Source organism: Cnephaeus nilssonii (assembly GCF_951640355.1).
Source record: "Cnephaeus nilssonii genome assembly, chromosome: 9".
Taxonomy (NCBI): Eukaryota; Metazoa; Chordata; class Mammalia; order Chiroptera; family Vespertilionidae; genus Cnephaeus; species Cnephaeus nilssonii.
Window position 1 is genome coordinate 50729833 of NC_137080.1, and position 12225 is coordinate 50742057.

Below are 12225 nucleotides of genomic sequence, written 5' to 3' on the forward strand. Positions count from 1 at the left end.
AAAATTTGAGGACAAAATGAAATAATAACTCAAATGTCTGCACAGTTCCTTGTACTTAGTCAGTGGTTAGTGCATGGTAGCTAATCATTTTATTAGGTGTCTTTACCAAGTTTGTCATGTGTAAGTCAGCCCATTTCTGCCAAGCCCCATGCTAAGTCCCTAGCCTCAATCAATATTTTATTCCTAGCTTTGACCCAGGAGCTTTGGTTTCTATCCCTGCTCAGTGGCCATGATCTTAACCATGGCTCCGGAGATTTTCTTATCTCAACCCTAGTCATGAACCCACATATTTTAGCAATCCCTGTTGCAATGATGACCACTCCCTGACTGCCATGGCTAATCACTGTGTTCTGTGCTCCCATGGAAATTACAATCTAGAAGGAAATGTAAGAGGGTTAGAATTAGAAAAGGAAGAGTTAGCAAGGCCAGTGACGGTGGGCTTCTTAGTGTCAATGGCATTTAAACTTGGCTCTCATATAGCTAAGTTAAGAGAACCATATATCCAGAATGAGACAGTAATATTAGCAAAGCCACTAAAGCATAAACACATGAAACATGTCAGAAGAAGTAGGTGGTACCATCTGTTTTGTTAAGCAATAGTCTTGAAAACACAGTCTCTAATCCTTTACCAGAAATTCTTGGGGTCAGATGTGTTTTGAAATTCTGAATTTTTCAGATTTTAAAAAGGGAATGCAATTAATCTGCTATGTATTAAAGTACATGCTGTAGGCCCTGGATAGCACCTAGTAATCAAATATAATAATGCTTCTATATCAACCATGTCAATATTCATACAAAGACAATGCATGAGACATAAATAAACTCATATACTGAGATCAGTTTTTGCCACTAGATAAGTTATAGGAAAACATTCAGTGTTCAGAACTTTAGAGATTTCTGAATTGTGGATAAATATTTGGGGTCTGTAGAGGAAGATGCAGCCTGAACGGTGGGGTTGGGAGCATAGTGTAAGAGGTTTGACTGTGTGCAGGGGAGTCAGCTTTCATTAGAAGTTGATGGGGCATCCTTACAATTAACTTTGCTCATTCACTTTTTGGTCCTTTTTTAATGTCTTTTTTTGAAGATATAATTGTTATTTGTACTATATCTCATTACATGAATTTTTTCTCTTAGCTTTTACATTAATGTATTAATCCATCAATCAAGTCCTTCTTCACATTCTTCTATGACATGAAATGGAACTATGCCAAACTGTAGCTAAGTTATAGCTCTTTTTACTATTACTTTTAAATTTGCATGTAGTAAAACTGAGTCTACATTTAACACATGTAGAGACTGCCATGATCACAACTACAATGAGGATACAGAACATTCCATCAACACCCACGGCCACTCATGTAGTTACTATTTTTAACTAAACATCCTCAGGAATCATGGGAGGGGCCCACCTTGTTATCTCCTTGTATCCCTCTGCAACACAGGAAAACTGGCTATGAAGTCATAACTCTTGGTGACGAGGTGCATGCGATCACTGGATCACTGCTCCTTTATTGCAGTGGCTCTCATTTCCTGAAGGTTGCTGTCCACTAGGCCATTCGTTTTTTAAAGGTCAAAAATGAACTGAATTTTTTCCAAAAAGTTTCTCAAAGCATTGACCCCACTGACTTTTTGGAAATAGCAATGAAATTATATTTAGGAGGAACTTCTTGTGTGATTCTTCTAATTCTCAGGGTTGTTTATACACACTTTCCCCCATCACCTCCATAACTAGTTTCATATACAGCCTCAATATTGGAACAATTTATTTAGATTCAACCCATGCTGTTAAAAAAAGCAATACATTCCTTTCGGATGAGTGAGCACTTAATCTATACTTTAAGCTGTCAGGTAAATAGCGTAAGTGGATCTGTATTGTAGCTACTAAAATGGATGCATGAGTACGCTATGGGTCCACAGGTACAAGAGACAACTCAGACATGAAAACACTGAGCCACTTGATTCTGTGCCTTAGCTGCCCAAGGCTCCCCATTGGCATAGAAATAAAACAAAGACCCTTAGTTGGCTGTTTCTCAATTTATTGTGCTCCAGTCTCAGACATTTCAGTTCTAAAACTGCTCTTTACCAGACTGGCCCATCTTCGCTGCTCTTTTTGTTGACCCTATACGGTGCACATTTTAAGGAATTGCTGAAATATAAACTCTAGAAATGAAGGTGCCCAGCTCAACCTTGTGCAGTTTTGAGAAATAACACAAAGCAAACAAAAATATAATAATCTCCAGTCCAACAAAAAAATGTATGAGAATTTGGGAAGCTTAAACTCCTTTTTCATTTTTACAGTACATTCAAGCTTCAAAGTATTCTTTTTTTTCTTTTCTGATGTAGTTAAAAATAACTCAAGAAAGGGAACATTCAGGAGATTTTTAAATTTTGTGGGAAGGTATGTAAAAGAACGCTTTCAAGGAGGGACAGCTGAAAGGTAGGCACCGAGTTTGAATGAACTTATCTACTAGTAAGCTGACAGGGTTTTATTTCCCTAGAGCAGGACAAAATGACACAAGAACTGTGTTCTCTACCGGTAGTGTTCTTGTTATTATAGATTTTATAATAACCAAAAGAACCCTTTGTGTTTTATAGGCTGTGAAATTATACAGTTTTACCTATACAAGGCAACAGGGAGAGGAGTTTACAGGTGGAGAGGATATCATAAATGAATACTGGACTGGAAACATCCCAATTAACAGCTCCCTACAAGTACAAATCCTCATTAATCCCTTGGAATTCACTGTAATGACACTAATCATGTCAAATCCATTGGGTATTAATATAAATGTTGATGTAACTCCATGGGAATCCAGAACAAAACTCCTCAAATATCCTGTAGGCATTCTCCTGAAAAACGAAAAGTGGGTTGCAGCCCAGGTACCCGGTTATTCTAAATAAATATGTTATTCATCATAACATCGCTGATTGAACGCAATTCATTTCTACCAACATAGGTGCCACATGTGAACAAGAAATGATTCACTGTTTTCCAGTAAGAGCTAATGGACTTCTGAAAACAAAATAATTCAGCATTGATTCTAAGTCAAGTCCCTCGTTATTCTACCCTTCTTTCTAACTCACCAGGAATAATGCTTCTGGCAATGATGAATAAGCAACAAAGGTTCTTTCGGTGAAAAACCCGAAGGCTGTGAAACAAGAGATGCCTTGCCTCTTCAGTGAGCAAGCTTACCTGGAGTCCTAGACCTGTGTGTGGCTGAGTGTGGCCTCCCTTCAGAGCTGCTAGAACAGCCCACTCCCAGTCGTTCCCTTACAGCATGAAGAATTCTGTTTCTCTCCCTTGGGAATCCCTGAACTTCCCCAGAATGATAGGGTTGCTTAGGCCAACTGGGTGGGGGGGAGTGTTCAAGAAATGGAGAAGAGTCACTGAGAGAAATACGGAGAGAGGAGGCAACTTTCACTTGTGTGTGTCCAGGAGGAGCAGTATCTCAGAAAAGCCATGATCAGCTGAATCTCTTTTGAGATGGCTTGATTTTGAAAATTGCAATGATGATCTCCAGTTATATTTGCATAGCTATTGCAATTAAGTGACATTATCCCAGCCACTCTCTGTGGAAAAAAAAAAATCAAATGCCCAATATGCTGCATTAAGGGATATTAAGTTGGTGACAGTCGACAGTCGACCCTGCTAAACAGAACTCTATGAATTCCTTCATTTAACTTGAATGAATTTTGACTGGAGAGAGAACTCTCTTTCACACTAAGCATCTTGACCAGTGCACTGCTCAAATGTACAGATTTATCCTATCTCAGCACCGAAGTAGTAAGTGCTGTGTAAGAGCTCTGACAGGGAAGTGTACCCTGGAAGCAGAGTCACCGAGGCGGGCTGAAAGCACTCTATTAGATTGAGAAAATGAACTGAAATCTCTGGGTGGACACTTTTGCACTGAACCCACAATATTAGTCTTGATTTGCTAGGAAGAAAGCAATTTATTCTGTCACTTTCTGGGGACTTAGAACTAATTGGCCTTTCATAGTTATGTGATTCTGCCAACGAGCATAAAAGTGAAAGCTGACAAAAATTCAAACAGGAAATCTGAATCTGCCCATTTTCATAAGTATCTTATAATGGTTTGTAGAAAGGGATGAGATTTTGATTAGAATAGCAAATTTCTTCATGCAAAGGGAAGCGCGCCAAATTACCCATCACTGCAACAAACAGCAAGGTTGTTCTTCATTCGGGCTCCTGGATGAAAGAAAACAAACGATCTTGTCTGAATCCCACCCCCACCGTCCATTGTGGTGGGTCAGCATTGTCACTGTGGGCGTGCCTAGGTGTATATGACCCCTCTGAGCTCACCATCTCTTTGTTGCTCTTCCCACTCCCGTCCACTAGAGAGGACATGCATAATACATCACATCTTGGAAACCAATGAGACAGTGTGTCTACAAATACAGCAGCAGGAGGAAAGAAACAGAAAGAAAAGTAGTTGAAACCTCCGCACAACCTTAATAGAAAAGAAGCTGGAAAAGATTAAGTTCAACACATAAGAAAATAGGTTTTCAGAGCCTGAACAGAATGTTGAGGTATTGTCACCGTGTCTGGCACAGAGGACAGAATGAATGTGGTAGCATGGAAGGGAAACTGAAAGAAGCAAACCAGGGCAAACACCAAGTCCCGTTCTCCACGCATGGAATACAGGGGGAGAATTTGCTGAGGCAAACAGACCAGGGTCATTTCTGAAACTGAGTCCAATTGAGGCCAGTTTGCCTTTCAGTGTTTTGGTCAGGAGTAAATTTCACTCCTCCCTCCCCTCCCTTCCTCTCCACTTCTCTCTCCTTTCTTTCCTAACGACCAACCACCTCCCCTCTCCCTAGCTATCCATGGGACAAAATTTACACCAAAAGCTGCAGGTCAAGCAGACCAATCTGGGATTTATACTATGTGGGTTGGGCATTTTGTAGAACTTTGCAGACACCGGATAAAGCTTGTTTTAAAAAAGCAGGTCTCCTGACTGCCAGTCCTTTTGCCGTGTTGAGGCACTAAGACTCTCTCTTCCCCCCTCTCCCCCCAGCTTGAGCTTTCAAAGTCATTTTCCACTCCGATGATTACAGACAGCTCAACAGACAAAGAAAAAGGGGATTTAAAATAGGCAGTCACTACTAATATGTACTTTGCTCTTTTTGACCAAGAAAAAGAAGCCCAGGTGTCATATTGCCATTTCTTAATCATCAATGTCAAAACACACACAGAAACCCACTTCTGAAAATGCAGACATAAAAATGCATTTACACTGAGGAGATCAAAACAGAAGGTGACAAACCTTGCTCACAAACACCACCCTGTGTTCCTCCAGAAAAATGGGAGGTTAGAACAAAATGGAGGGGTTGTAAGCATGAAATTCTGAATTTGTAATAAGAATGACATAAAAATAAAAGTAAGAAATGTGGTTAGAGTAAGTTTGCTGCTACACAACGCACATTCTATGAACTGATTCTACAGCCAGTACCTTCCCTTGCAGAGCTCACAGACCATCAGCTCTTCTGTGTTCTAGGAAATCTACTTCTCCTTTGGTTTTCTTTGCTATATTTTAAATTGCTGGTCTGTTAGTTCCGTCTCTTTCTTTTTTCACTTTCCATCAGGCTTGGTATATTCAAACATCTAAAAACTCCAAAAAAACAAAGCTAAAATGTATTCTATATTAACTTATTTCAGAATATTGTAAGGGACTTTTGACCTAGGGCAAGGTGAAATGCTATTGGTATCAAATTTCAGTGGTGAGAAGAAAATAAGATTGGTTATTCCGAGTTCATAGTTAGTGAGCTACTTTTAGTATCACTCATCTTTCTCAGAATTATTTCATGTGCCTTTTAGATGTGTAATTAAAAACAATGTTTTAAGTGTGATTTTAAAACACTGATAGCTATAATTTTTAATGAATGCCTACTTTGTGCTACACAGTATGCTGTGTGTTTCACAGAAATAATTTCTGTTACATATAAGTGTTTGGAAGAGTGTTTGCAGCCATTGTCTGCTCACACAAAGGGAAACTAAGGCTGGTGGATACTGCATCTTGACTGGGGCCATTCCACTAGTGAATGGTGGCTGACACTCAGACCCAAGGTTCTCTGGGTCTCTTTCCCCTACATCATGTCATCTTTCCCCAGCTAGCTTCCTAGGAACTAAGTATTCTTCAAACTAAGTACAGTTCATGGATTTACTCCTAGTAGGATAAACCACAGAAGGTTTTGGTGACCGTCCTGAGATGTCCCACAAATAAATCAGCAAAGAACCCTGAGGCAGGACAGAAGTGCTAAGCCACTGTCTAGAAACAACCATAAAAGATTTACTGAAGACCTACAGCGCTGGCTTCAGGGCTGAAGGGGAGTCAGATAAGCAATCTGTCACCGTGGAACTTAAGTTCTAAAAGGTAAAACTAGCCTAACATAGATATGAAAAAATAACATAGACTATAGTAATGCCTAATACAGCTGGCCTTAAACACCAAAAACAAAAACAAGAAAACCCATATTGTTTCTAGTATTCAGTGTTTGATGGCACTCTAAACTCTATTTATACACTTCTCTGACTTCATAAACATAGCGTAAGGCACATAATTTTCCTTGCCTTGATGACCTGAGACCATAATTCTGCGTTTCAATTACTGAACTGTGGTGTGGGAGCATAGTACTAGAAAGCTGCTTGCCTGGATACCAAGAAGCCCTGGGGTTTGGGATTTCTAAGGTTCTACCCATGCATCCTTCCACCCATCAGATGCTATCTCTGCTACTGTCCTTGTGATTTAGCTAATTCTTACCTGTTATTCCCAGGCGTGACACAAAAGGCCTTTAATGACCACATCTCAGGTTTTCTTGTTCAGCTTAATCTACTAGATGTTCTTATCCCCTCTCATTAATGCCATTCTCTATGATTATATTCCAGCAATTCAGAAGTGTATTTAGATCAAAACACAACATGCTGTTTCACACTTCTGTGGCTACACATTGGATAGTTTATCCTTTATTTATCAACTTAAAAAAAATGAATAACAACAAATATTATTGTCATTCTCCAAGCCCAACCAAGAGATAAAAATCTCCAGGGAGACTTCCTGATACCATTTCCCAAGTTCAGGATAGAAATCATCAGATTTGTTTCTGGGTAACCATAGCACTAGGTGTATTTTTAGCTATAGCACATTGAGTAAAATTCATTTCTTTCTTTATAGATATGTTCTTTCTACTAATATGTAAGCTCTTTAAAGTTCTATTCACTTTTGCATGCATAGGACTTAACTTATGGTGTAGTATATAGTAGGTGCTCAATAAATCTCTGGATACCTAATGAATGCTGCCTTTATTTTTATACAAATATGCACTTCTCTGGAATCAAGCAATTGAGGACTGAGAGATTGGCCTTAGCACTGCAAATCAAACCTCTGAATGAAGAACACATGGTTATTTACAATCAGTTGTGTGCTACAGAAAACAAACACATCGCAATAGGCTTTCATTATTGGGGAAGTGGGGTATCTCATGACATAGAGCAGCTGCCAGGGGAAGGCTTCAGGGAAGAAATGAAACTTGATTTGCACCCCTACCCACTTTGGTTGCTGTACACAGATATCTGTAGCAGCCTTGGTGGCTAATGGGCTGTTTATGGGGCTTATGTAAAATATATAGCTATTTATCTCTATAAAGATGTTATATTGCCTTGTTGGTCTATTAAAAATAAATGAAGTGTCTACCAGAATGTTAAAGCTTCTTTGACTTTAGCTGAGTCTCTGGGATGCACTGAGAGGCAGGAGCAGGGCCACCAAATCCACTCAGTGATAAGCTGAAGCAGAGGTGTAAATAACATCAGCTGTGGAAGAAAAAAAATGGGGCCATGATTTGCAAGCTGGGGTGGGCTGCCTCTGAAGCCCAGTGGGGAGAAAGGAACGGCTACAATTTTTTTCTTCTAAGTAGTTCTTATAAGCCCAGCGGTAAGACTGAGATGCTGGGATATGATTCCTTTTGGCCACCTTGCTGCTACAAATGGCCAACAGGTATATGAAAAAAATGTTTAAAATCACTAGTTATTAGGAAAATACAAATAAAAACCATAATGAGATATCACCTTATACCTGTTAGAATGACCATTATAAAAAAGACAAGAAATAGCCCTGGCTGGCTGGCTCAGTTGGTTGTAGTCCATACACCAAAAGATTTCAGGTTCAATTCCAGTCAGGGTACATACCTAGTGGGTTTGATCCCCATTTAGGGTGCATATGAGCGGCAATTGATCAATGTTTCTCTCTCACATCAATGTTTCTCTCTCTCTCTTTCTCTCCCTCCCTCCCTCCTTTCTTTCTCTCTAAAATCAATAAAAACATATCCTCTGGTGAGAATTAAAAAACAAACAAACACCAATAACAAGTATTGGAGAGGATATGGAGAAAAGGGAAACCTTGTACACTGTTGGTGAGATTGTAAATTGTTCAAGCCATATGGAAAACAGTACAGAGGTTTATTTAAAAACTAAGAACTACCATCCAGCAATTCCTCTTCTGGGTATTTATCTTAAGAAGAAAAACTACTTCAGAAAGCTATATGTAGCCCTATGTTCATTGCAACTTTATTTACAAAACTAAGATATAGAAACAACCTAAATGCCCACCAGCAGATGAATGGCTAAGGAAGGTGTGATACATATATACAATGGAATACCATTCAGCCATAAAAAAAGATGAAATATTGCCAATTGTGACAACTTGGATGGATCTTGAGGGTATTATGCTAAGTGATATAAGTTAGATGGAAAAGGACAAAACTGTATGATTTCATTCATGTTAAATACAAAACAAAAAAAGTAACAAGTACCCTAACAAAACAAAATAAAACAAACTCATAGATACAGACAACAGAATGGTGATCACCAGAAGGACTGGAGGGAGAGGGCAGAGCAGATGAATAAAGGTAGTGATATGGTAGCAGGAGGAAACTAGATCTTTCGTGATGAGCACACAATAGAATATACAGCTATCGAATTATAATGTTATACACCTGATATTTATATAATATTATTAACCAATGTTACCTCAATAAAAATTTTTTAAAGTGTCCTACATATAACGTTGGAAATGGTTCTCTGACCTTGGCCTTGATATCTTGCCAATAGCTCAGCTCAACCTCTAGTCAATGTATATCTCTTAGTAAACTGCATTGTTTTTTTTTAGAAATTGAAAACTTCCATTTACTTTTCTCAGTAAATTTTCCTTTGGACCCACAATTTGCAATATCACAAAATAAACCCGTGCCCATTATCAACTGGCTAGAGAAAAATGCAGGAGGAAGAAATAGAAAGGTTTTGTTTTTCTTTGTCTGTCCTTGACTAGAGCCTTCTTCCTTGATGCAATTTCCTGTTATAATATGCAGCACCTAAAGAAGCCTTTGATAACACAGAAACCTCAAAAAATGTTGTGAACTGAAAAGCAGTTCATTGAAAAGGACAGTCAAAAAGTCCACTGCAGCAGGTAGTAAGTGAATTCCCATCAGTAAAGGCACAAACATAGAAGCCACTTCTGTCAAACACAAACCCAAAGCAAGAGACCTTGGAATTGCATGTTACAATACTCGGAGCAATTTGTTTTATGCTTGTATGCCAATGTGTCATGCAAAATGAAGCCACAAACCACACTTCTAAGTGATCCATTTCATATCCACGCTATTTAGGATCCTAATGCCTCCTCCTTTTAATCTTTCATAAGATGAATGCCCCGGCATTACATGACAGGACTGATCTAACATTTTGTTTACTTCCTCCCACGTTAGTGATACATTAGCACTGTTACTGACTTGCAGTGGCTTTCATTTGGAACAAACTGCAAAATGTTCTTATTTTAAGCCTCTCACCTTCAAATTCCTTTTCTACATTTCCTTCACTTTGCGTTTCTGAGGGAATGACTCCACGCCTTCTTGATCGAGACAGACAACCTAATGGCTGAGTGGGCTTTAATTTCTGCACTTCTGACATTCAAACTTGATTTGCACTGTCACATGGAATTATTTGGTATTCAGCATAAAACACGATTTCTTTCTCTCTTTTTTTCTTCCTTTTTCTAGACAACCAACCACTGGGATATTATTATCAAAGTCTTAAAATGACTTCCCAATGATTGCTTGTTAGTACAACACAATTTCTTCCCCAGTCCTGGTCTCTCTTCAGCTCTCTTCTGGGGACCAGTGAATTCCCCTGTGTCTGCAGCACACACAAGGCAGACACACCCCTAGTAAGCAGGTCTCTCCCCTCCTCTCTGGAGTGGCACTTAGGGTGATCTCAGCGAGTGAGCAAGGGACACAGAGGCAAATGTAAAAGGACAAACGTAGAAGAGGAAGGCTGTGAATTAAAGAAGAAAAAGATGATGCCTCACAAATGTTAAGAGCTTATTTGCTGAGAAGAATTAACCAAAAACATCAAGTTCAAACTCTTTTGAGTGCCCACTCTCTGCAAAAGCATTTGTCTGACATTGGAGGATAGAAGGAAGCCAATGGCCCCTTGGCCTTCAAGGTGTTTGAGGTCCAGTAAGAGGGATGGATATGCTTATTCAAGGGTCGTACAAATAAAGTGGGCTAAACTGAGGCCTGTGGAGCACAGGCTACCTAGTGACTCATTCTGACTGGGGGGACAGAGATAGAGAGGGAATGTCAGCACTGGGTCCATTTCAGAAGGTAGGAGTGTGAAGGAAGGGAGAAAGGTGAACAGATCATTAAGAGAGAGAAGGAAATGAGCTGGAGGTGAAAAGAGAAAAGGGAATAGAAAGAAAAAGAAACAAAGTGGTAAGAAACAAGGCCAGATTTAATTTTCAGAGAATTAAACCTGGGAAATACTTGTAACTCAGGAGGCTGTGAATCTAAGGGCTTTCTTTTCGGTGCCAAAGGCATAAACTAATTTATTTAATTAGAAAAATATGCTTGTATTGCACTCTGAGTAATTTCCCAGAGGAAAACTTGCTTCTTTTACAGTTAAAGTTTCTGTTCTACCTTGGAGCCTATACCTCTTCAGCAGATGCTCACTTCTATGCAATTATTGTCAACCAGGATGTGACTATGGCCCTTCCAAGATATCACATTTGTTTTTCGGGTACTGAAATAGAAACGCATTAACCTAGATATACCTGAGCCCTCCAGTGGTTACTCTATAATAAGAAAGAAAGAAAAAAACTCAGAAGGCATTTCTTCAATGACTCACCAAATCTTCACAATAGAAAAATAATTCAATAGAACATCTTAATATCTTACAAGGTAGTTGAAATATTAAAAATTGAGCAGATCCCTAGTCAATTCGCAATTCTCTTTCAGTAAGTATGTGGAGTCTAAGAAAATTCTCTCAGGTAGCAGCAAGGCCTGGTGCTTAGTCTTTCTGGCACCTGCATTAAGAGGAAAATAGATGCTGGTGGCTTGCAAATTGAAACAAGACAAACTCCTATCTACATGCAATAGTGAGGGCTGCAAATAGAAATTTAAATACTTTATCACAACTTTGCTCTTGAGTATGGACATGCAAATCTATTAATTTAACCAACAGAACAATTTATTACAATGAGATTAAAATGTTCTAAATATACTTCTTACATTTTCAATGAAAAGATTAAAAGGATGCGTGCTCAATTCTAATCTATTCCCACTAGTTGTGTAGTACTAGCTCCTCGTACATTTGCATACATGGAACAGTCTCAGATAAATACTAAATTGAGGATCATAAATTCAAAATAAAGACAAACAAGAATGAAACAAAAGCAAGCTAAGGATGCAATGGATGAAAAGGAAAAAGGGAGAAAGGATACTGCTGAAACCATACTAATACTTTGTAGTTGAGAAATGTGTTTTTAAAATCTTTGTGGTGGTACTACACAAAACTAATTAAAAGATTCAAAACCCACTAACTCATATTTTTCCTTCATTTAATTCTTAAAACTGAAATGGATAATCTTGGGATACAGTGTAATGTCATCTAAAATCTGCTTTGGGTCCCAAGGAACTTTATTACCTGGAGACACTGTGTTCCCAGTGAAACACATAACTTTATTATTAGTGACCAACGATTCATTTCTGGTAGGTTTTCTCACATCCAAGTGACCAGAATTTGAAACTGTGTTTTACTGGCTAAAGGCAATGTATCTCATTATAAATAAAGGATGGAGTTTAAATCTCAAGACAAGCTTTCTTAATATCTATTTTTTCACTGAATATTAAATATACTTCAGCAGACTTTAATGAACATCT